At 40.0% G+C, this 26,971-nt stretch overlaps 1 protein-coding gene and 1 long non-coding RNA gene across 12 annotated transcripts in view; one reads left to right on the top strand and one right to left on the bottom strand.

The window, feature by feature from the left end:
* Positions 1-26,971, top strand: part of TRPM3 (transient receptor potential cation channel subfamily M member 3) — an 804,873-nt gene that overhangs the window by 441,642 nt on the left and 336,260 nt on the right. The window lies entirely within an intron of this gene.
* LOC111557613 lies at positions 14,961-16,463 on the bottom strand. Its single transcript, XR_002737833.2, has 2 exons — positions 16,225-16,463; positions 14,961-15,086 (listed from the first exon to the last, which is right to left on the bottom strand). It is a non-coding gene; the product is annotated as an uncharacterized LOC111557613 (long non-coding RNA).

Raw genomic sequence — 26,971 nt, 5'->3', positions numbered from 1 at the left:
ATTTTTGTGATTCATGTACGGTCTGTGTCTAGATTTCTTATTATTGGGTATTCAGTTGTTCTAGCACCATTTGTCGAAGATATTATCTTTGCCCCATTATATTATCTTTGCTCTTTTGTCCAAGATCACTTGACTATGTTTATGTCGGTCTATTCTGGGTTCTCTATTCTGTTTATTGAACTATTTATCTGTTCTTTCACCAGTACCACACTATCTTGATTACTTTCTCTTTATAGTTAGTCTTGGAGTCCAGCAGTGTCAGTCTGTCTGCTTTGTCCTTCTCCCTCAACATTGTGTTGGCTATTCTGGGTTTTTCCTCTCCATGTAAACTTTAATATCAGTTTGTCAATATCCACAAAAACTTGTGTGGATTTTTTATTGGGATTACACTGAAGGTATAAATCAAGTTGAGAAAAACTGACCACTTGACAATACTAACTCTTGATCTTCATGAGTATCTCTCTATTTATTTAGTTTGTCTTTTTTCCCTTAAATATTTTTATTTGAGCATAGTTGACCCACAATGTTATATTAGTTCCAGGTGTACAACATAGTGATTTGAAGAGTCTGTAGGTGATGCTATGCTCATCCCAAGTGTAGCTACCATATTTCACCACACAGCTCTATTACAATATCATTGACTATATTTTCTATGCAGTGCTTTTTATTCCTCTGACTTCTTTATTCTATAATTAGAAACTTGTATCTTTCAGTCCCCTTCTCTCACTAATTATGAAAGAAAATGCACTCTATGTTTCTTGAAGCATTATTTACAATTATCAAGACATAAGAACAACCTAAGTGTCTATAAACAAATGGATAAAGAAGATGCAGTGTGGATACACACACATATCCATACAATAGGATATTATGCAACCATGAAAAGGTCAAATCTTATTAAACGCAATATCATGGGTGGAACTGGAATATATTATGCTAAGTAAAATAAGTCAGCCCAAGAAAGACAATTACTACATGATTTCACTTTTTGTGGAACCTAAAATACCAAATAAATGACTAAACAAACAAACAGCAGATATCAGACCTGTTAATACAGAGAACAAACTGATGGTTGCCAGAGGGAGGAGGCATGGGGAAATGGGCAAAATGGGTATTTAGTTTGTCGTTAATTTCTTTCATTAGAGTTTTATAGCATTCTTTTTGTTGTTGTTGTTAACAAGAAAAATTTATTTAGTCTTTATATATATTTTATATAAAATAAAATATAACAATATATTTTATTTAGTCTTTATATATTTTATATAAAATAAAATATATTTTATTTTTGTCTTTAAAAACTTAGATTTCTATTTTTAATTTTTTTAATTTTATTTTTTAAATTTACATCCAAGTTAGTCAGCATATAGTGCAACAATGATTTCAGGAGTAGATTCCTTAGTGCCCCTTACCCATTTAGCCCACCCCCTCCACACCCCCTCCAGTAACGCTCTGTTTGTTCTCCATATTTGTGAGTCTTTTCTGTTTTGTCCCCCTCCCTGTTTTTATTTTTTTTGTTTCCCTTCCCTTATGTTCATCTGTTCTGTGTCTTAAAGTCCTCTTATGAGTGAAGTCATATGATATTTGTCTTTCTCTGACTAATTTTGCTTAGCATAATACCTTCCAGTTCCATCCACACAGTTGCAAATGGCAAGATTTCATTCTTTTTGATTGCCGAGTAATACTCCATTGTATATATATACTACATCTTCTTTATCCATTCATCCCTCGATGGGCATTTGGGCTCTTCCCATACTTCAGCTATTGTTGATAGTGCTGCTTTAAACATTGGGGTGCACGTGCCCCTTTGAAACAGCATGCCTGTATCCCTTGGAAAAATACCTAGTAGTGCAATTGTTGGGTCGTAGTTCTATTTTTAATTTTTTGAGAAACCTCCATACTGTTTTCCAGAGTGGCTGCACCAGCTTGCATTCCCACCAACAATGCAAAAGAGATCCTCTTTCTCCACATCCTCGCCAACATCTGTTGTTGCCTGAGTTGTTAATGTTAGCCATTCTGACAGGGTTAAGGTGGTATCTCATTGTGGCTTTGATTTGTATTCCCCTGATGATGAGTGATGTTGAGCATTTTTTCATGTGTCAGTTGGCCATCTGGATGTCTTCTTTGGAGAAGTGTCTATTCATGTCTTTTGCCCATTTCCTCACTGGATTATTTGTTTTTTGGGTTTTGCATTTGGTAAGTTCTTTATAGATTTTGGATACTAACCCTTTATCTGATACATCATTTGCAAGTATCTTCTCCCATTCCTTCAGTTGCCTTTTAGTTTTTCTGATTGTTTCCTTTGTTGTGAAGAAAGAAGCTTTTTATTTTGATGAGGTCCCAGTAGTGCATTTTTGCTTTTGTTTCCCTTGTCTCTGGAGACATGTTGAGTAAGAATTTGCTGCGGCCAAGATCAGAGGTTTTTGCCTGCTTTCTCCTCAAGGATTTTGATGGCTCCCTGTCTTACATTTAGGTCTTTCATCCATTTTGAGTTTATTTTTGTGTATGGTGTAAGATAGTGGTCCAGGTTCATTCTTCTGCATGTCACTGTCCAGTTTTTTTTTTTTTAATTTTTAAAAAATGTTTATTATTGAAACACAGAGAAACAGAGCATGAGCATGGGAGGGGCAGAGAGAGGGAGAGACACAGAATCCGAAGCAGGTTCCAGGCTCTGAACTGTCAGGACAGAGCCCAATGCAGGGCTCAAACTCACAAACCACGAGATCATGACCTGAGCTGAAGTCGGACGCTGAGCAACTATGCCACCCAGGCGCCCTGTGTCACTGTTCAGTTTTCCCAGAACCACTTGCTGAAGAGACTGTCTTTATTCCATTGGATATTCTTTCCTGTTTTGTCAAAGATTAGCTGGCCATACGTTTGTGGGTCCATTTCTGGGTTCTCTATTCTGTTCCAGTGATCTGAGTGTCTGTTTTTGTGCCATATAGCTTTCTTGATGTAGATACTGTACATATTTTCTTTGATTTATACCTAGGCATTTCCTTTTTTGGGTGCTAAAATAAAAGACCTTTAAAATTTTTAATTTCACTCTTTCATTACTGGTATATTGGGCATTAATTCACTTTTGTATATTAATCTTGTATCCTGTAACCTTGCTATAATCACATGATTATGTTATCTACAAAGGCAGTTTTATTCCTGCTCCCCCTCCCCAATTTATATATCTCTTATTTCCTTTTTTTTTTTTTGCCTTAGTTAAGTATAATGTTGGAAAGGAGTAGTGAGAAGGGAAATTTTGCCTTTTTCTTGCTGTTAGTGGAAAGGGTTTTAATTTCTCACCAGTAAGTATGATGTTAGCTGTAGATTTTTCACAAATATTTGTTAAGATGACTAAGTTCCCTTCTATTACTTTTTTGTTAAAAGCAAGAAAAATATTTCTAGAAACCTCTCAGCATATTTATTACTCTATCTTATTAGCCAGAATTATATCACATACTCATTACCAAAACAATCACTGCCAAGGAAATGGAATTACCAAGATAGGCTCAGACTAGTCAAGATTTACCGTGGTGCTGAAATGAGACCAAACTTGCAGTGACCACATGATCAGTTTATATATGGACATAATAGTTAATCAAAGAAGACACAGTAAGGGGAGGAGGGTAAAACAGAATGGGAATGATTGTTGAATTATCTGCTATCAGATTTGCCTCCTCTCCTAGGAAGATTTAAAATATTAACTAGTTATTTATCCTGCTTGGGTCCCTGGTGAGAAGGTATTCCCCTGAATCAGTTCTGGAATTGATTACTCAGTAAAGTTCAGGAACATTAAGTATATAAGACAAGTTGTTCAACCCCATTTGTACCAGATCACTGTGTCAAAGAAGTAAACAGACGACTACAATTTAAACTATGTTTTCAGAAGAAGGGGAAAATGAGAAGTGACACACACAGTGAAAAATAGCATATAACATATCTTGTTTCACAGGAACATTGAGGACTCTCCACTTTGATAGAGGTCAATCAGTCAGTCTGGTCTTTCTGGTTCTACCCTAAGATCTTTCTTATCTGTTGTCTTTTAGAGTGGCATTTGTACATGTACTGGAAGAATGTCGTTTTGAGCCACGTAGTTTTAGTCCTCTATTTATTGTAGTTTTGAGTTGTAGAGCTCCTTCAAACACCATAGAGTTTGTTACAGATTATTTTCAGCAAGATAAATTTAGCAGTCTGGTACCTCAGAAACAAAACTCACTAGTCTTCCATTCCCCCTTACCCCAAGTCTTGCTCCATATTGTAAAATAAAAGCCAACAATCTCCTCGTGCATAATCCTTGAGAATATCTGTCTTCTAGTCACTGGCTTGTGTCCTCTGCTACTCCCAGTAGCTGTTGTTTTAATGGCTCCAGTTATAATATGAAATAGTATCTTGAGTAGTATAAGAAAACACCCCTTTTAAGCTTGTCTTAGTCATCATTCTTTTCTTCTTTGTCAAACAGAGAATAATTAAAAGGAGATGTTTGGAAGATGCAGCTAGGGTGTGTGGGGGGCATTATTTTCTCAACAGTGTATTTCCTGCCTCTCTCTGTGGATTTACACTAATTCAAGGTGAGAATTAAGTTATTCCAGCACTACAAGGCTTCAAATTATAGAAGTCTTAGTTGATTTAAATTGCAACCTATTGGCAGAAAGAGCTTCTCTCACAATCTTCACTCTTAAAAGAATCTACTGAATTCTGCAAGCCTGTAGCTAACACCTAAGAATAGGCTGAATTTTCCTTATATTAATATCATCTTTGTGAATAAAATTGTCTTCATTCCAAAGTAATAAGACAATAACCAATCCAAACATTTTGACACTGAAAGCTTATTAACTCCGAACCTAAGAATAGTAGACTTCTCAACAGCCCCCATCTCTTTTCTTCCTTCAGTCAAATTCTCATTTTAGGCTCTGTTACTTGTAATGTGCCATTCCTGGTTATCCTTGGACCAAGCACATAGCTGCTAGATAATGCTGTTAACACTTTTAGAAACATGTGGGTCGTAGCTGTTGGGTGGGCAGTAACTGTGTCAGACTCAGATAAGTCTCTCATTCTCCTAATTTTTAGGGTAAATAAAATTGAAATAAAGTAACTTATCCAGTGTACACAGCTAATGTGTGGTGGACCTAGGAAGTAAACAGTGTCATTCTAGAACTCATTTCATATCATCATGCTGTTTTGCCTCCTTATCTTCTGGTTTACACAGATGGACTGATGGAGTTGAGAGACTGTATATACAAATGGGCAATGGGAAGACTATATATACAGTAGAATTCTGACCCATAATCTGCAGCAACCAGCCCAAGAGGCTAACATATTTATATAGCTACCTGTCCAGGAAATCAAACTACTATCTCTTGGAAACTGTTTAGGAAACCAAACAATAATCCCTGTAGCAATTGGTCCCAAAGAGTCCAGGCTTGATTAATAACTGACATCCTGCCAAGTTTTTGCCCCCATTTCCAGTTTAGCACCGACTGGAGAAGGCTAACCAATCACATGGGATGCCCATGTCTAGTTAACTTGCCTACATTTCCCCATGCCAACAGCCTCTAATCAGGACATAACTGAAGCCTTTTTTTTTTTTTTTACTTCTGCACTATGAAACATTCCCACTTGTCAGCCTGCTTTTGAGCCTCTGCCAAATACCAGTGATAGTGGCTGACTCCTGTACCCTGAATAAAAACAGTTGACCCTTGAACAATGCTGACTTGAACTGCACAGATAAACTTATATGTGAATTTTTTTCAATAAATACACTACAATCCTGTAAATGCATTTTCTCTTTCTTAAGATCTTCTTAACATTTTCTTTCTTCTAGCATAGTTTATTATGAAAATAAAGTATATAGTGTATATACAAAATATGTGTTAGCCAACCATTTATGTTATTGGTAAGGGCTTCCGGTCAATGGTGGGCTATTAGTAGTCAAGTTTTGGGAGAGCCAAAAGTTATATACAGATTTTCAACTGCTTGGTAGTTTGGTGCCCCTAAATCCTGCATTGTTCAAGAGTCAACTATAGTCTTTACTTGCTCTTATTTGGGTGATATTTTTTTTTTATTTCCACAGATATGTCTTTCAATGAGAGGGAAAATTATGTATTGACAGAAAGTAGATCTTGGATAGGGTGTGGTTGATGTCTTTGAAGACTTGAAGCCCATGTGTCAAGTCAGTTCTTAGATATACTGGTCTAAAGGGTCTAAACTGTGGAAGGTGGGTAAAGTTGCTTTGCAAAAATGTACAAAGTGAGAAGATATGAAATATTAGAACTGATCCTGGCAGAAATCCTATATCTAGTGGCTGGAAAAAGCACCATTAGCCTGGAAAAGACTGTGAAGAGATCGTGGGGCTAAGAGAGAAACTAGGGTAAGTGGGACCAGAGGCGTGAAGGGAAGAGAGGTTTTAGAAGGAAGTGATTGACACCATGTAATGCTGAGAGCTGAGTGATTCAGCAATGTGGACATGTGATGGCCAGGATTCCAGACTCATGGAGGTGGAGTAGGAAGAGAGAGAAGGGAGGACTGAAAGTTGAGAAAGTTTAGAGAACATAAAAATATACTGGGAGCTGGAGTAGAATGTAAGGATCAGAAGTGGTTACTTGAAGGTATCTTAAGTTTGCACATATTTAAACATTTTTAATGTTTATTTTTGAGAGAGAGAGAGAGAGCAAGAGGAGAATGGCAGAGAGAGAGGGAGACACAGAATCTGTAGCAGACTCCAGGCTCTGAGCTGTCAGCACAGAGCCCATTGAGGGGCTCAAACTCATGAGCCATGAGATTATGACCTGAGCTGAAGTCAGACGCTTAGTCGACTGAGCCACCCAGACACCCCAAGTTTGCACATATTTGAATGTTGACAGGAAGGATCCACTTGAAAGATGTTTGTTCATTAAATGGTAGAGGAAAATGAATAACCATGCCATGGTCCTGAGGAGACTGGAGGAGAGAGAGCAGCAGCTTAAATGATAGAAGGAACAACTCATTTAATAGGAGAAAAGATGAGGATTGTTGTCTAGGTCAGTGGATTTGTCGTTTTCACAAGGGTTCCTTTGGAAAGCTTTGATCTTCTGAATAATATGAAGTGAAATGGGAAATGTTTCAAATAATCACTGTAGAAAGTAGGATATGCAGTTTACCTGGCAAATGACAGAAAGACTTCCAGGCATAGTTGAACACTCATTTGAGTTTTAAATCTTGAACGTATTGTTACATCAGTAAATTGACCTAAGAATGTGAGGTTGTACAGCATAACTGACTTGAAGAAGTGAAGTCAATAGAGAGATGCCAGGCTGGGCTGAGAGAAAAGAGAACATTCATGAAGGATGAGGTGACATTAGTTTCAAGAGTGGATATGATGCAGAACTGAAGTTTGGTGAGAAGTAGATGGTGAAATAGCCCCAGTCCTCCAAGGTTTCAGAAAGGAGGAGAAACTTTGCAAGTTTTGATTGAGTCACACCAGTGTATCAAGGCACCTTAGCATATGTCCTCTTTGGATCATTTTATAAATATCCTAAGAACACTCTTGGTCCTTTATTGAATGGAGTCCAATTTGGGGATAATACAAAGATAATTATTTTCTTTTTTTAAGGTTTGTTTATTTTTGAGAGAGAAAGACAGCACAAGTAGGGAAGGGGCAGAGAGAGAGGGAGACACAGAATCCAAAGTAGGCTCCAGGCTCTGAGCTGTCAGCCCAGAGCCCGATGCAGGCTTGAACTCACAAACTGAGATCATAACCTGAGCTGAAGTTGGATACTCAACCGACTGAGCCACCCATGTGCCCCAAAGATAATATTTCTAGCTTAGGATGCTTCCCTGCTTTTCTATTACTTTTTTGAAATTTCTATTACATGTGTCTTACACCCATGAGCTTCAAACTGGAATGGGAGAAAAAGATGTCATTCTTGCATAATAATAATTATTAGTATTGAGTGTTTACAACAAGCCACAGACACTGTGCCCAGTGTTTGCCTACAATATCTCATTTCACCCTCACAACGACCATATAATTTAGACACCATTATTATCTCCATATGACGGTCAGGGAAGCTAAGGTTTATGGAGCCTCGGTGACTTGCTGGAAGTCCCTCTGCTAGGAAGTGATGGTGCCAGGACCCGAAGCCAGGCAGGACCTTCTCAGGCAAAATTGTGATGTCAGCAGCAGTGAGCTCCCAGAACTTCCCAGTTGTCCTGCCACGTGTCTCCCTTTCAGCTTTGCCTTCTCAGACCTTGCCAGACACCCCCACCTCCCCAACATGACACATCTTCTATCTTCTTTCCAAGCAAAGCAACAAAAACAACCTTGCTGATGGGCTAATCGTGTACTCCCAGGCGTCATATTCATAATTTATTAGGAAACTTTCTGAAGACCGTGGCCTAAATCAAAGAGAGAGCTCTAATGGTGCTTTTACTCTCCCATTTTCAACGCATTCTGTTCTGTAAAGCTGCAGAGGAGGGAGCAGTACTCTTTTGATACCCTAGGGCCCTAAAATCAAGACTTTGGAAGCTCTGCACCCAATCACACTGTCATCTTTCTCAGCAGAAGTGAGCAGGTCTGTGGGGTGGGAAAGGAGAGACCTAACAGAGTCTCAGCTCACCAAAGCTCGTGTGAATTTGGAAGCAACTGCTTTGACGTGACCCTTGAACTTCCCAATCACCCAAGAAAAGAGTCATTCTTGTGCACGTGTGTGCATTGAAATTCCTTTAGGTTTTGTGTGTGTGTGCTTTTTTAAAATAATTTCAGCTTTATAGAATTATGATTGGCAAATAAAATTATAAGCTATTTAAACTGTACATCATGGTGATTTGATAGAGGTATATATTGTGAAAGTGTCCCCCCAACATCTAGTTCATTAACACATCCATCACCTCAGGTATTCATCTATTTGTGTGTGTGTGAGATTTCTTAAATGAATCTCCTGTGTGCTTCCTAGGTTCTAAAACTTAAGCAATGATGGGAAAGGGGGATATAGTCCAGGCAGAGACTGCAGAAAGCACCCAAAGGTGGGGTTCCCACATTTCAAACAGTTTGGCTTGATTTTTAGTCACCTGTGCCCGCTTTTTTCGAGAGAAGGTCAAGATAAGGCAGTTGAGGAGGATATGTGTTGGCAGGGGTCAGGATACTACACAGATTAATTTGGGGTGGGAAGCAAAGGAGATGGAGGTAGATGAGTGAGTAAAGAAGGATGAGTAAATCAGGCAGCTCAGATAGACATGGGAACAATGTAAGAAAACCAGGCAGATGCCTTAGAACCCCAGGGAGCAGCCTACAGAAGCGTGCAGAGGGAGTAAAAGAAAAATGAACACCTACACACAGCCCACAATGATGAGCTTCCTACGGTAGGAACACAAAGGCAGACCACTTTAAAGCCACTTTAAAAAAGCAAAGGGAAAATAGGAAAACTCGCAAACTACCCCTCCGTGTATCTTTCTTTCTTCTAAGTAGGATCTCTCTCATGCTCCCGCTCCCGCTGGTCTTATTATCCTCTCTGTTATCACTTAAATCTATCTTTCTGCCCTCCAGATATCACCAGAAATCCCCATTTGTCTAGAAAGCCTTTCCTGGCTAAATGAAAAGAGCTCACACTGACCTCTCCTTGCAGCAGACTGTCAGAATGCTCCCAGAGCACACGGCAGGCCTGCTTCAAGAAGGTTCTCCTCACTGTAAATATTTAATCATCAGTGGTCTCAGCACTGCATTAGCTCCTGCCTTAGTGTGCCCTATGTATGCTGTGGACTGAATTGTGCCCCCGCCACTTTGTATGTTGAAGCCTGAACCCCCCAGTGTGACCGTATTTGGAGATAAGGTCTCCAGGATGCAATGAAGGTTAAATGAGGTCATGAAGGTTAAATTAGGGTGGGGCCCTAATTCGAAAGTACTGTGGCCTTATGGGAGGAGGAAAGAGAGAGCTCCCACCCACGCTCCCAACCCCCAACCCTCAGTCTCTGCCACCACATGAAGACCTGCAAGAAAGTGGCTATCTGCAAGTCAGGAAAAGAGCCCTCACTAGAATCGGAACCCTGCGTGAACCTTGATCTTGGACTAGTGGTCCTTCAGAACTGGGAGAAAATAAACTCTTGTTGACCACACCCAGGGTATTGTATCTGGCTATGGCAGCCTGAGCAGTCTATGGGCGTGTGTGTGTGGGTACAGGGTGTCGGCAGTTGTGAAGAGTGTTGGTTGAATTTAGGTCATCCATGATAAAATTAAAACTCCCACAAGGCAAAAACTGTCAACTTAGCTGCATTTACCGTAAGCACAGTGTTTATATAAAGCAACTACCTAGTAAATACCAGTAGACTCTGCGGTTTCTTTTAATGTGGGGGTGACACGTGTCTTTTGCCCATTTTCAGTTATGTATCCAGTTGGCCTCCCCACCATACTGTCCCCATCTGCCTTTCCTAAACGTCTATTGACCTGAAACCAGTTACAGCAATACTGCATGTTCTGGATGATATAGGACAAGCTTGGAGTGGAGTTAGCTAACAATCTGGAATGTTGAGAGGCTCTGCCAGTTAGGTGCACATCTCTCTCACTCTAGAGAATTGCCATTACACTAAAGCTGTAGCCAGCTGTATGTATCTTTAGGGGCAGCCTTCAACTCAGATAAATGGCTTCAAGTAAGGATTCCCGCAGTTATCAAGAAGTAGCTATTCATGCTGAGCATCAAGTAATGTACAGAATTGTCAAATCACTGTCATGTACCTGAAACTAATATAACGCATGTCAACTAAGCTTCAATCATAATTTTTTTAAAAAGAAGAAAAAAAATAGGTAGATGACAGCCTAGCTGAAAAGTGCTTTTCCCACTGCCTTAATCATTGTGTTGTGAAACTGTCTAGAAGCCTGGAAGTAATTAGATGCTATTAAAAGGGGGTGGAAAGGCAAAGATTTATTCTCATCCCTGGGCCAGGACACCCACACCGTAATTTATATCAAGGAATCCTTCCCTCTCATTCGGAAAGAGGGTGGCCCTGTGGGGCTTCTCCTCACGTGGAGATAACGTGCCCCTGCAGACTTACCCTCTTTAGTCATCAGAGCCTCCAACTCAACAACATGGACCTCAGGAAAGAACATTAGTAAGATTGGCAAAAAGCATGCATTTGCCTCATATAAGACTTGAGAGCCGGCTGGGAGAATAAAATGGCAGTGGCCATTCAGCTGGAAGATTAATTCTGGTTCTATTCCCATTGTTGGGGACAGGGGTGCATATTGAGATCTTCATTTTTCTGACAGTCTTTGTTTTTCTGCATTATACATCAGCACCCCAGAAGCTTTTTTTTATACTTGACTTCGTATTGCATGTATCAGTGAGCAAGGCTGATTCCTAGCTCTTGCAGGGTGCTGGCCAGTTACGGGGAAGAGCCCATGTTCAACACGCCCCCCTCCTCCATCCCTACTCCCTATCCCCCATAAAAACCAACAAGGGTCCTGAGGCTAGCAAGAACACAGGTCTTTCTCCCAACAGCACTGCAACCTTGGTGGGATTAAGATCTTTGAGGCCCTTAAATCATCATAAGTCGAAGTCAAAAATGTAAAAAGACCTAGAAGCAACCTGAGTGGCTCCATTGTTTAAGCGTTCCACTCTTGATTTCTGCTCAGGTCGTGATCTCACAATTTGTGAGTTTGAGCCCCTTGAGGGGCCCTGCACTGACAACACAGAGCCTGCTTGGGATTCTCTCTCTCCCCTCTCTCTTTGCCCCACCCCGCTCATGCTCTTTTCTCTCAAAATGAATAAATAAACTTAGGGGCACCTGGGTGGCTCAGTTAAGTGTCTGACTTCGGCTCAGGTCATAATCTCACAGTCTGTGCTGACAACTCAGAGCCTGGAGCTTGCATTCTGTGCCCCCTCCCCCACGCCCTGCCTCCTCTGCCCCTCCCCTGCTCATGCTCTGTCTCACTCTCAAAAATAAATAAACGTTTAAAAAAAATTTTAATAAACTTAAAAAAAATTGTAAAATAAAAAAAATGTAAACAGGCCTACCCAGAACAATCATATAACTTATTCAGACCTGGACACTGACCAGAGTGAAAGGAGGGGCTGTTGACACACAAACGCTGGGGCAGTAGGTGTGAATCAGGAATGTTCTGAGCAAGGGGATGTGTGGTTACCCTAACCCAAAACCATAAGAGGTGTAAGAACTGTTTCCATGATGACTAATTTGATTTGGAAATTTTGGAATTTGGAAGTTCTTACCAAAAATATTTTGTAGCCTACAAATATAGTTGTGTGTGTAGTTTTTTTAATGTTTATTTATTTATTTTTTTTTTTAAATTTTTTTTTTCAACGTTTATTTATTTTTGGGACAGAGAGAGACAGAGCATGAACGGGGGAGGGGCAGAGAGAGAGGGAGACACAGAATGGGAAACAGGCTCCAGGCTCTGAGCCATCAGCCCAGAGCCCGACGTGGGGCTCAAACTCACAGACCGCGAGATCGTGACCTGGCTGAAGTCGGACGCTTAACCGACTGAGCCACCCAGGCGCCCCTTTAATGTTTATTTTTTAGAGAGACAGAGTGTGAGCAGAGGGAGGGACAGAGAGACAGGGAGACACAGAATCTGAAGCCGGCTCCAGGCTCTGAACTGTCAACACAGAACCCAACACGGGCTTAAACTCACTAACTGTGAGATCATGACCCAAGCCGAAGTCGGACGCTTAACCAACTGAGTCACCCCGGAGCCTCTGTTTTGTTTTTGAATTGACACTTGGGCTACTTGTTGTTGTTAATGGTTCTCAAATGTAGTCTCTGGACCAGTATCATGAGAGTCATGTGGAAAACTATGAAAAATACAAATTCTCAGGCTTACTCCAGACCCACTGGGGTGGGGTCCAGCAGCTTGTGTTTTAATAAGCCCTTTAGGTGATTCTGATACACAGGTTTGAGAACCATTGTGCTGGTCATTTCAGTCCCTGGGGCAGCTTGTTAAGGAGGATTCACCAGGAATTTGCTTGGAGTGGTTTCCTACCCAGTGGAAAAGAGAAATGATCAGATAACGATAACCCTGCTGTAGCCAATCTCACCTGTACCTAGTCCTCTATTGAAGTCGTCATCTGTTGACTAGTTGTCTGATTCTGAAGAAGGCAGCGTCTGCACAGCCCACAGGTCGGGTTTTATAAATGGCTTTAGTTCCTTGGGACTGGTCCTCAATTTAAAGCATGCAAATATATTGTTTGACTTTCAGACCATTGTGTTTCCAACACACCTTCAGAAATTTGTTATGTGTCATAGAGGAATGTCTGGACTTCCTGGCTGTGTGACACTGGGTAAGCAATTTCTCCATCTTCCCTGCATCGATCAGAGTGGCTTAGGCAATGCTGTGCCATCAAACAACCCCCAAGACTCAGTGGCAAGACAAAAAGGCTTGTTTCTTGCTCTTATGTCTGTGGTAGTTTGATAGAGTGGAGAAGGTGGGAGGGTCCTGCTCATTGGAATAAGTCAAGGATCAAAGTCCCCATTCACAGACATTGCTTATTTCCATACAGAAGACAAGAGAGTTCCAGAGTGTCTCATGTCAGAAATTAAATGCTCTAACCTGGAAGTGACATATTTAACTTGTCACAATTCCTGGGCAAGGACCAGTTAGTTGCATGACACAACCAACCCATGGGGGGGGATCAGATATGAAACAAGACATGAGAAATTAGTTACATAGTAGGTAAGAAAGTGGTAAGTGTGGGGAGGGAGAGGAAAACAGAGCAAGTAAAGAGGATGGATGTACTGTGTAAATGAGAAAGGTTATAATTTTAGGATGGTTACAGTAGGTCTCAGGGGGAAGGAAACTTTTGAGCAAAGACCTAACAGAAATGGAGAAGTCAGCCATGAATATATGGGGGGAAGAACATTCTAGGTAAAGGAACAGAGGCAACAGCTAACTCAGGTGCAAATGCCATTAGATTGGAGTGTACCCAGTATGTTCAGGGCCAGCAAAGAGGTTGCTGGTATGGACACTGAGAGGGGTGGGGAGTTGAGTGTAGGAGGTGAGGCCAGGGAAAGAAAGGAACCAGATCTCAGTCTCTAAGGACTTTGGCTTTTACTCTGACCACAGTGAGGATGACCTAATTACAGGCATTTGGGAACAGGAGCTACATGATCTCACTTGCATTTTAAACTGATTGTTCCGGCTGCCTCATTGAAAATAGACTATAGGATGGCAAAGGTGGAAGGAGGGAGACTATAGGAAGCTCCAGTCCTACCCTCGACACAAGATGGCAGTTTGAGCCAGGGAGGTAGCAGAGAGGTAGGGAGCAGAGATCAGGTTCCAGATGCACGTGGAAGGTAGAGGCAAGGGAAGTTTCCTGACAGATTGGATGTAAGGTGTCAGAGAAAGAGAAGGGTCAAGGACCCACTTCAAGGATTTGGCCCACAAGTTGGAAGAATGAAGTGGCCATCACCCAAGATAGGGAAGGCTGAGAGGGGAGCAGGATTGTGAGAGGAAGGTCAATAACTCACATTTAGTGTGAGATGGAGAGACAGCCTCTTTTGAAAGGCGGCCAAAACCAAAGTGTTGACCATCTTTAAACATCAAGGAAGAGAAGGAGAGAATCCCACACTTGAGTACAGGCTAGCTTACCTGATTTCACCAATCCAGATACAAAAGAGACCAGGGACAGTTCTTTAGATGAAAAACTATGATTTTACTAGTTATTACATGTTTCATAGAGATGCCTCAGAATACAATAGGCTGACCGAAGTTGAAAATTAGAAAACTAGCAATTTGCCATGTTCACCTTTGTATTCATTGTGAGTAAAAAATCCATGGCACATAGAAAAATTCAAGTATTTGATAAATGAATGAATGAAATCCCTTTCCTCCCATATCCCCCCAAGTACGAGCAATGGAATGTCACAGAGAGGGGTAATGGGAGAGAAGGAGAAGCACTCAAAAGCCATGGGCTGAAAAGACTAATCACATGGCCCAATGGGGACTTTGTATATTGTCCTATCCCTGCTATCAAAAGCAGTACACAGCCTTACCTTAGAAGTGGCCGTGTTAGTTGGAAGTTCTTTTCTGTTCCCGAAAAGCGTTCCCTTAAGATCACACATCTCAGGATACCTGTCAGGACAGTAAGACTCAGTCTTCTGATTTTCCTTCTTCTCTGCAGGGGTAAAAAAAAAAAAAAGTCCCATTTTAGTTTGTTTCTCTCTGGCATTTGTGGAAAAGGTATCAGTGTGGCATTTCCGAGCAATCGTGTTCATTTCTCTAGAATATGGGTGGCGTCCAACCTCCGTGTTTTATGTTGAAGGCCCTGGCAGGGGACCCAATGTGCCTGTAACCATGAGACTAACTTCCTCACATAAAACAGAGGCATCTGCTACCAAAACAAATGCGTTTCCATTTCATGCCATTTATATTTTATGAAGTTGTTTAAATTACGCTGATGGCAAATTAACACTAAGCTAAATGCCTTACCCCATGGCAGGAATGACAACGTTCCCTCTCGGAGACAGGGTTTCAGGGATTTATGTTGCAAACAAAGGCACGGAAATAATGTGAATGCTGATGTTCCTGAAGCACGACCAGTGTCTCTGTGGTAGATATACTCAATAAAGAGGATTGTTTCTGGGAGAAGAGTAAGAACCCAAGTTTTGGAAAGGGAGAAACCCATGAAGGGATTTTCTGAGCAATGTTAACTGCTGGGAAAAGAGTATAATGCATTATGTTGAAAGATAGTGGAGTGGGTCTGGGGATGGTTTTTCTTATGCTCAGCAGACTGAATTGCATTTGCCTTCATCACTAGACATAAATACCTAAGCAGGCCGCAGCCCTGAGAAGCTTCGAGGACATTTTTTATTTCACGTGCATACATTAGTCAAAACTTCACTATAGACAGCAGTGGTGGACACACCCGATTTCTCCCCAACACATAGGTAAAACGTGTTGCAAATTCTTAGTTTTCATGTGTGTGTCCATCCTTCCTTCCTTCCTTCCTTGCTTCCTTCCTTCCTTCTTAAAGTAATGCCATGCCTTTCTTTTCTTCACCTTCTTTAAAAAACATCTCTGTGACTCAAGGAGAATGACATTATGGTGATTCACAATCGAGAAAATTGAGCAATTCAAAGAGGTCCTTCAGAGAGAGGCCTGCTGTTCAGCAGTAGCTCCCTGAGGTCCTTCATTCTCAGGTGAGGAATCTTTGTTAGTCGTAACTTATTTACAAAGCACTCATTAGATCCTGGTGTACTGGTGCATTATCTCATTTAATCCTCACTGTGACCCAGTGAGGTAGAGACTCTTACCTGTACATTTGTACAGAGGAGAAAAGTCAGACATGGAGAGGTGAAGTTGACTTTCCCAAGGCAAACTGCTAAGAATGAGCACACTTGCATGAGTTGCTTTCCCTAGAAATTAAATGCATTCACAAATGAATGAGACCTCCTTGTACTTGGACTAACCCAGCTAAAGGAGGTAGAGTAAGCAGTGGCCTTGTCAGCATGCTAAGAAGACTAAGTAAAAGAGGCTCCTGCTAATATAACCCACCCCCCGCCCCCACCAACAACAACAAGCTTTCATTGATGCGATCACTCAGTCCTTTGAGTTGAGAAGTGGATTATACACAGTAAGGTGTGCAAGGGAGGCTCGAATGTCAATGTAGCACACTCCAATTCTGGGGTTGTTTCCTATCTATGTCACTTAAAATCTTATTTAGGCCCTGGTTGTTGTATCTTTACATTGGGAATAATTATTATTATTGAAAGCATAAAGACCAAGGTGCTTTAAAAACCCGGTGCATTATGCCAATACCATATATGAATGGTGAGGTATTTAGAGTATGTTTATATCTTATGCAGGGAGTTGATTACATATCAGGATGTGAGAAGGCAGAAATCATGTGTAACCTTACTCCATGCTTCCAATCTTTTAGGGGTCAGAGTTTTCATAGAAAACAATAATAATGATAGGTCACACTGGACATCCAACTGAGTGATGTTTACTAGATAAAACCTTACAAATATAAGCTGAATACCATCCAGTATCTCTTTGCCCCTTGAGATATAGGGGAAAAATTTTGTACTGATTCAAGTTCAAAGATCTCTTCAGGAACCTAAAAAAATTCCTGGAGCACTGATGCTCTTTTTATTTTTATTTTTTCTTGTAAAAGTTTTATTTATTTTTCATTTTTTAAGTATACTTTATTGTCAAGTTAGCTAACATGCAGCGTTTACAGCGTGCTCTTTGGGAGTAGATTCCCATGATTCATCACTTATATACAACACCCAGTGCTCATCCCAACAAGTGCCCTTCTCAAAGCCCATCATCTACTGACACTGTTTTTAAATAACAGCTCTGTTGAGAGAGGACTCATATACCATAAAGCTCACCTTTTAAAATTGTACAATATAGTGGATTTCAGTATATTCACAGAGCTGTGCATCCACTCACTAATTCCAGAATATTTTCATTATCCCCAAAAGAAACCCAGTACCAGTGAGAAGTCAGTCTCCATTTACCCTTACCTCAGCCCTTGGCAAACCCTAATCTATGTTCTGTCTCTATAGATTTGCCTATTCTGAATATTTTATACACATGGAATCATAGATGCGGCCTTATGTGTCTGGCTTCTTGCACTTTACCAAAACATTGCCAAGATTCATTTATGTTACAGCCTGTGTCAAAATCTCTTTCCTTCTCATGGCTGAATAATATTCCATTGTATGGTACTCCACATCAATTGATGGGCATTTGGATTGTTTCCATTCTTTATAATGAATAATGCTGATACCAACATGTACATGCAAGTTTTTGCATGAACATACGTTTTCAGTTCTCTTGGGCATATACCTAGGAAAGGAGTTGCCGAGACCTACGGTGATTCTGTTGAACACTTTGAGAACCTGCCTCCAAAGCGGCTACGCTAGTTTACATTCCTACCAATAACATAGGAGGATTTTAGTTTCTTCACATACTTGCCATCAATTGTTATTGTCTCCTTTCTTGGTTATAACCTCCTAGCGGGTGTGAAGTGGTATCTTATTGTACTTTTGATTTGTATTTCCCTAGAGACTAATAATGTTGAGTGTCTTTTCATGTACTTTATTTGCCATTTGTCTGTCTTCCTTGGAGAAATGTCTGTTCAAATCCTGTTAACATTTTTAATTGGGTTTCCATTTTATTATTGAGATGCAAGAGTTCTTTATATATTATGGATACAAATTCTTAATCAGATGTATGATTTGAAAACTTTTCTCTCATTCTGTGGGTGTCTTTATACTGTCTTAATGGTGTTCTTTGGTGCAAAACATTTTTAATTTTGATGAAGTCCAATTTAGTTTTTACTTTTGTCGCCTGTGTGAAAGTTACATTTTCTTCTAAGAGTTTTACAGTGTTAGCTCTTATGTTTAGGTCTTAGTCCATTTTGAGTTAATTTTTTCTATATACAGAGATACTACTAATGCTTTGATACCTTTGTCTTTGGGCTCCTACTTCAGTCCATAATGTCCCCGTTCTCACACCAACACACAGGAAAACCAGGCCCTTCCTTGATTTCTGTGCACACATACAGACACACACACATACCCAAACTCCTCTTCCATAAAACACCCCTGGGATAAACTTCACAGAAATTTTAGTAGTCACATGATATATCAGATGAACAACCTAATATCACATTTTAGACATCTCTAAGCTTCAATGTTATTTTAGCTGACGGCTGTTTCACTGGTAATTATCCCCAGTACAATCCACTTACTAAATGGTTCTTTTCTTCAATTCAATCCTCTCTCTCACCTACTCTTCTCTTCAGGCTTCTCAAGAACCAAAACACAAACTGCTCTAATTTTTTCATGTAGCACAGCTTAACATCCTAATTTACTTACTTGAACTCCTCGCAAGAATATATTTTCCCCCCACAAGACAGTTTCCTCCACAACAGGAGTTTTGGGACCATTTTTCATACCATTATTCCATGCACATTTGGGTGGGGTAATAGAGTCTGGTCCTAGGGGTAGAGAGCCTCAGTACCTAAAAAGCCAAAAATAAGAATCACCAAATGAATAAAAGAAAGGCACAAAAAGGGGAGACCAAAAACACATTTGATGATGACCTTCAACTATTTGAGCATGCTGCCAAAGATAGAAGTAGCAGAAGGGGAAGGGGTCAGCTTGAGGTGGTGGGAGTTGTGGAGAGATTAATCAGTGGAGAGGGGAAAGAAACATACTCTTCAGTACACAAAGTTCTGATGTTTTGATTACACAGAACCACACTCCTTTGGAGCTAGGTACATTTTGTTATTCAGGGTTTTTGAGATTTTAGAAAAGTGTTACAGTAGAGATGCCATGTGTTACAGAACACCTTGGGTCGGGTCTGAGCATGCCATAATCAAACACAACAGCAAGTGTATATACCATGAAGTGGGATGAAAACTCTAAATAACTTTATATCTGCTTAGGTCTGGTTGTTTTGCCAAATGAGTTACAGAAAAAAAATGTCTATTTTCAGTTTTGGTTTTTCTTTTCTTAGTTCTAAGCGCCATATTGTGGAAAACGCAAGATCTCTCTGTAGGCAATAAGCCATTCTTCACATGTTGTCTTTTGCCGAGACCACTCAGCAAGGCTGGTGATGATGAGGATGTAGATGAGGACGTTCCCCAAGTGCTAAGCTTCTTTCTAGACGGTGTTATTATATGCCAGTCATTTGCCACGCAGTTCAGCTTGGCTGCTGAGAAGCAGTCCCTTTAGCCTCACCCCCCACCCCCATTTTCTTTTTAGATCCAGCCTTTTGTAATTTACTGCAGGGAACATAGTCAGAATTTAAGATGATGAGCAAATGCTGTTCAGGACAATAATGTGAATTCAAATGGGAGAAAGAAATCACTACAGAGAGAGAAGAGCAGGGAAGGAAAGAGGGGACCAGACCAGGTTTACAAGATTATGGAGCTTTCCTGCAAAACACGGCTGACAGACCATCCCAACTCTCTTTGGAATGCCTTGAATGATAACAAGCAAGCACATGGATCTAGAAGGAGTGACCGAGGGCTGTCATAGACTTGATTTGCCTTTTTCTTAAAGGGATCCTGATGCAGCTTTGATATAGTAAAGAATGTTCACTATTTGCATTCAGGATGCTCGTTTTTACCCAACCTCTTCTTCAATATGACTTTAACGTGCATGATTCAATTTCATTAGTGACTATTACCATTTTGCCAGGGTCATTGTGATAGGAACATTTGATACAGATCAGCTCACATGTTGATAATAGCCCTGCCATTCAGGTGCAAACATCCTTCTATAGTCTGTGAAGAAATGGAGGTTTGGACAAGTGAGCTAACGGACACACATTGTACAGTAAATGATCCGTTTTACTGGCATTAGACACAGCTCTGTTTGATGCTGAAGCTCATGCTGTTTCCATTGCTCAGCATACCTCTTGACTTGATTCACCAATTTTATCATTGTCCACATGGATATTGATTTTACTGTATAGCGTAGACACCCACAAACCTGGCTTCAAATCTAAGCTTTACCATCACTAGTCATATGACCTTGGAATGGTAATGATAGTAGTGTTATTTCTTCACTATGTATCAAGCACTATTCTAAGAAATAGAGCATAGAAACTACAAGACACTTGAAACATCCCAAGAGAAGTTTTATGATAAAATAAATTTGAAAATCCTAAATATATTCCCCATTATAGATTCTCAGTGCACATTTGCATCATAATGATGCTGAGAAGTATTTGAGGCTGAAAAAGAATGGTTGAACCTTGGGAGTTTCCCAAATATTTTGACCACAGAACCTCTTTATCCAGAGTTTATCTGTTAACACCTGCAGGTTGCATGGAACAGACTTTGAGAAATGCTAAGACACATGCAAGTCCTTTGCATGCTTGTAAAGCACATGATCGCCCATGGTATTTTGTGCAATTATAGTGTACATTTACAAGGAAAACAGAGTTTCTTTGGACCAGATAATGTGTCTGACACTATCTTCTCATTCTACCCATGGGTTTATACTTGGATGTATATTTTTTTAAATAAAAAGCTTTTTTTGAGTTAGGTCTTACTATCCAATTCAGCCCCTCTAATCCTAGTCAAGGTTTCTCTCTTTTACAAAACCTTCCCAACACTCCCTCCTCACTTGCCCACAGGGATCCCTCTGTTCTCTGACCTGTCTCAGCACTGACTGTCCCCAAGGAACTGGTGCTTCACATCCGTCTCTAAGAAACTAGAATTATGCAGAATTAAAATGTCCCACATTTGATGGAGTTGAATAGGATTAGAGCAAAATTTTGTGAGAAAACCACAGTTTTAAAAGAAAAGGCAGCATTTCCTCACTAGAGTTCCAGAAAAATTGCACAAGGGGAAGCTGCTTTATTTATTTTTTTTCTCTTCTTTGTTTTGTTGTTATGTGTTTTTTTTTTTGCGTTACGATTCAGTCCTGAGTTCACAATTACAAAAATTTCTTTTATCCAACATAGATATTAAGATTGAGTCTTCTAAATTTGGACATGGATTTACATTTCATTTCTCATGTATCTTTTTGTAAAAATACAGCTTTTTTGTAAAAATTCTCTGCCATGGATAACTCCTTGATTATTTTTTACTTTGAACTCTTTCCAACTATATTGCAATCCCTGAGTCTCTATTCAAAATCACTTTTAAAAAAGTGATGAAATGCAACATTCCTAATTGAAATTTATCACATTATTTATTAGCAGGGGCCCCTTTCAAAATTGAAGTTGTAAAATCAAAGTCTGATGTTTACTCAATTTAAAATTTACTCAATTTAAAATATGCTCAGTGCTGCTCTTGCAAATGATACACTCTTTGGCCTTCTGACTAATGCACTGATGGGGATGTTAGCTGCAGTAAAGGAAAATGCCCATTAGCCACTTCCACTGTGAAGTTCAAAAAATAAAGAATAACTTGAGGGCATGACACTAGCTATCCTTGAAGAAGCTGGGTGTTAGGTTGGGAGCAGGTTATGAGTGAGTTAAAGAATTACACACTAGTAAGATCAGCAACAATGAAGTATACGTACAAAGAGTTTCTGTCAGATGCTATTTTACCACACTGAAAACAACCTCAATGTAGTGCTCCTATACACAGAGAATTAAAATTAGGCAGGGAAATAAAGATTAATACAAATTTCTATTGCCTCATATAATAAAAGAGTCAGAAAAGACTTGAATGTGAAAATCTTGTGATTTACTAAAACACAACTACACACCTGAGCAGACTCTTTGGAATGCAAAGGACGATTTATTTAAGCCCCTGTGCTTGAGTGCCATATCATTATTTAAATCCAAGTTGTGATTTATGAAAACGAGCAAAGGATAGGAATCATAGCTATGTCTCAAATCCAAACTGGCAGTTACTTACAGTCATTCACTTTAGTTCAGGATATAACTGGATATCGGTCTATGAGCTCCTCATCCAGATTATTCCTACCCATGTACAGGGCCTTGAATGTAGTAACTTCTCAGTAAATACTTGCTGTCCAGACTAGTCACGTAGGTAGATAGACCATAACGAAGACCCACAAGGAAGCAGGCAGCCCTCAGCAAGACTGTTGCCTTGACTTTAGAAATGTGCTTCTGCCCTTTATGAAAATGCCTCATAATCTTTAAATTCTTGTCATTCTGTTTCTTCTCCATTGATTCCTTCATTAATTTAAACATCATTCATTCAAAACCTCTTCTTTGAGCTTATTTTCTGTTTCTGGTACCAGGTACGCACTCCGCCCTCTTAGGGTTCATGATCTAGTAGGAGAGATAGAAAAAAAAAACAGTGAAAAAGATATATAAAACCATAATGGGATAAATAATAAGACTAAAACTGATGACAAATACCCAGGAGGGATGTACTACTTGTGCATGACAGCTCTAAGTGAACAGAAACATGACCCTTTGAGAAATCCCTGCATCAAACTGATTTGTATTCACTGATATGCCAACAAAGCACTACAGAATTTATTTATTTATTTATTTATTTATTTATTTATTTATTTATTTATTTATTTTTTATCCAGTTGTTTCCTATCCTTGCCAACAATTGATGTTACCTAACTATCTTTTAGCTGTTCTTGTGAGGGTACACGGACATCTCACTGTGAATTTAATTACTCTGATGACCAATGATTGTGGAACATAATCTTTTTCTTTTTAAGTTTATTTATTTATTTTGAGACAGAGAGAGAGAGACAGACAGAGAGAGCACATGAGCACATACACGAGTAGGGGAGGGGCAGAGAGAAAGAGAGAGAATCCCAAGCAGGTTTCACACTGTCAGCATGGAGCCCAATGCAGTACTCAAACTCACAAAACATGAGATTGTGACCTGAGCTGATATCAAGAGTCAGATGCCTAAATGACTGAGCCACCAAGGTGTCCCTATTGAACATATTCTTATGTGCTTACTGAACCATCCATTATTGTTTATAAAATATCTGTTGGATACTTTGCCCATTAGAAATATTAGACTGTTGGGGCACCTGGGTGGCTCAGTCGGTTAGGCGTCTGGCTTCAGCTCAGGTCATGATCTCATGGTTTGTGAGTTCGAGTCCCACGTCAGGCTCTGTGCTGCCAGCTCGGATCCTGGAGCCTGTTTCGGATTCTGTGTCTCCCTCTCTCTCTGACCCTCCCCCGTTCACTCTCTCTCTCTCTCTCTCTCAAAAATAAACAATAAAAATTTTTTTTTAAAAAGAAATATTAGACCATTCATCTTTTGATTAATGTGTGGGACTTTTAAAAATATATTCTGGGTTTAAGTCCTTTGTCAGATACACATGTGGCAAAAATGTTTTCCCTTTTCATTTTCTTATTACTGTCTTTCAAGGAGCAGAATTTAATTTTCATTAAGTCAAATTGATCACATTTCTCATTTTAAGATGAGTGCTATGTTGAACCAATCTAAGAATTCTCTGCCTACCCCATCGAATATTTTCTTTTTGTTTTTTATAGCTTTTAGGTTTAATAAAACTCTGATCCATCCTGAATTAATGTTTGTGTATGCCGTAAGAAGGGATTTGAAGTGTCTTTTTTTTTCTACGCAAATATCCACTTGTTTGGCTTGAGAAGATATTCTTTCCTCTTTGAATGATTTATATGACTTTGTCAAAAATTACTTAACTGTGTGTATCTGGACTGTCTATTCAGCTTTAATTATCTGTTTATTTTACTGACTCAGGTCCTTGGACTCTCCAAGCAAAAGAAATTTACTAGAGGCCAAATCAGAAGTTCTGAACTAGAGGCTTTTACTGCGGCTGATGCATCAGTTGTAAAGATTAGAAACCTCTCTAACCCAAAGAAAACATTACCAGAGACAGCCCACTTTTCAAGGAAAAATATATACAAAGATGATAGGATCTTGATTTGCCTTCCTTAGTTAAAAAAACAACAAAAGAATCTTGCTTTAAAACATTTCTTTCTGACCCGAGAGAGAGGTTTCTTGACTGAAGAGTAGCCTACTATTGATGGAGAAGACTCATTTTTTATTCATCCTCTTTGAAGGCAGCAGAGCTTGGGGAAGACTATAGATTTTGGTGTCTAATCTGAGAAATGACAATCTGAATCCATACTCTTCCCCAGGTCTTCCATGTGAACTTGAACAACTTATTTAACTCTTCAGAGCCTCATTTTCATAAGCATTTTGGTTGAAATATAGTACACTTAAAAATGCATGAAATATTTATATATAGCTCAGTGAATTATCAGCCAAAGAATTCTGTGTAACAACCACCTAAACCAAGATGTGGACCATTGTTGCCGGCCCGTTGGAATCCCCCAATGGGGTTTGGAGGCCTCTCCAGTGGCTCCTCCTTTCTCCTCTCCAGAGTAACCACTTTCTCGACTTAGTTCTAACACTAAAACTATGTGTTGTACTCTTGGTAAACTTTATTTACACGTGAAATCAAATTATATGCATTGTCAAGTATCTGGCTTCTTTCACTGAGGCACATTCCTGTGTCTGTAGAATGAGGGGAAATGATGCATACTTTATACTGTGATCATAATTACATTGGAGCCATGCAACATGGAAGGTGCTGGGCTTCCCTCCAGTTTCTGGAAATGCTAAGTGTTTTCTCCTCCCTAGTTCTGTGTTCACAAGCAGTGCATGCATATATTGAAGGGCTAGTGACAAAGATGTGGTCTTTGGATGTGAAAACACTGCATAGACCTGACCTTGCCTTGAGGTCTACTGCTCAAACACGGTCCTTAATCCTGGCGGTTAACTCTTCTCTATGCCATTTCCTCCTGTGCAATAGCCATTCCTCCTCCATTCATCTCCAAACACACTCAGTTGGTTTGTGTCCCGGAAGATTATAGAAGTGACCCAAGCAGGTTTCCAGGTAGAACAATAATCACAAGTCCTCTTGCCTGAAGACCCACCCACTACATATGGGCCACTCTACTGATTGCCTCCCGTGCCTTATCTCATTTAATCCTCACCACGGCCAAATGAGGAAGTATTCATATTATTCCCATTGCAGAGATGAGAAACTGAGGCCAGAAAGGTCTTGAAAGTTTACCCAACCACTAAGAGATGGAGTTAGGATTTCAACAGAGGCCATTTGTCTCCAGAATGGGACTCACTGCTGGTATGCAGGTACAAACAGATAGTGTCATTTTTTTAATGCAATCTTTTAGGAAATGCTATTGCTTGTAGATTTCAGCTTATCATTGGAGAAGTTCCTGGTTGAAAAAAATAATTGGAAAGTCTGTTATACTCTCCTCTCTGTCCTTATGAAGAAACATCTTCTGCATCTGGCACTGAATGGAGTTCAGAAGACACGGGCCATATGAATGCCTCCTTAAAAGCCCTAAAATTTAAAGCCTAACTCTGTTTTTATTGTGTTACACCTGCACTGGAACATGTCAGGTTATTTGGGAAAGAGTTTGGGGGGATTTTAGTACTTGTCATTTTTACTACCATTTTCTTCTTTTTATCTGTATAATACTCTTACCTCTTTCTTTATTTTTCCTTACTGACCAGTGATCACAACCCTATAGACTCATTCTATGATGCCACTTCAGAAATCTAGAGAGCCACTGCCAGGTTTAATTCTATGAAGTTGCTGCTAAGAAGGACCATTTACACATTTTATGATAATTTATTTAATATGTCCCAGTTTAAATATCTATTTAGTGCTTTCTTTGTGCATGATCCCACACTAGGAACTGTGGGTAAAACAAGAAAATGATATGACATCAGCCCCATCATCAGAGTACTTAAATAAAATTCAGTTGGGGAGGAGGACAAACATAGAGTCACAGCAAGTTAAGCATTAGTTCAAAGTAGTAGCAGAAGTGTTATGATACTACCTATGAGAAAGAGGACATCAGAGGTGGTTCCGGAACAATACTAGGGATATCCAGAGAAAGTGGGGACCCCTTGGTCATAGAAAAGGTGGAATGGAAGGTGTTCCTGGAGGATGAATAGAATCTGCAGTCAGACCGTAAAACATTCTGGCTGATGAAATGTGGCTTTGACCAAGGATTCAGGAAGATATGGAGGGAGGAGGTACAACGTGAATGCTCTTGTTGCCTATCGCTACTGTAACAAATGACCACAGATTTAGTGGCTTCAGAGAACACAAATATATTACCTAACAGTTGTGTATGTCAGAAGTGCACAGTGAGTCTTATGGCTGAAATCACGTTGTCGGTAGAACTGTGTTCCTTTGGTAGGCTCTGAGGAAAAGTCTGTTTCCTTGGCTTTCCCAGCTTCTAGAGGCCACCTGAGTGTGTTGGCTCATGGCCCCTTCCTCCATCTTCAGGGCACATTACTCTACTCTCTGCCTCTGTCATCACATCTCTGACTCAAACCCTTCCGCCTTCCTCTTATAAGGTCCCGGTGGTTACATTGTGCCCATTGGAAAAATCCAAGATTATCTCCTCATGTCTAAATTAACTCAGTCACATCTGCAAAGTACTTTTCATCACGTAAGATATATTCTCAGGTTCAGGGAACAGGACCTAGACATCTGGAGGGGGCGGGGGGTGGTGGCGGAGAGGCAGGCAGCGGACATCATTCTGTTAATTATA

This window comes from Felis catus, chromosome D4 (assembly GCF_018350175.1).
Source record: "Felis catus isolate Fca126 chromosome D4, F.catus_Fca126_mat1.0, whole genome shotgun sequence".
Lineage (NCBI taxonomy): Eukaryota > Metazoa > Chordata > Mammalia > Carnivora > Felidae > Felis > Felis catus.
Note: the sequence above shows the minus strand (reverse complement) of the source record. Positions and strands in the feature narration are given on the sequence as shown.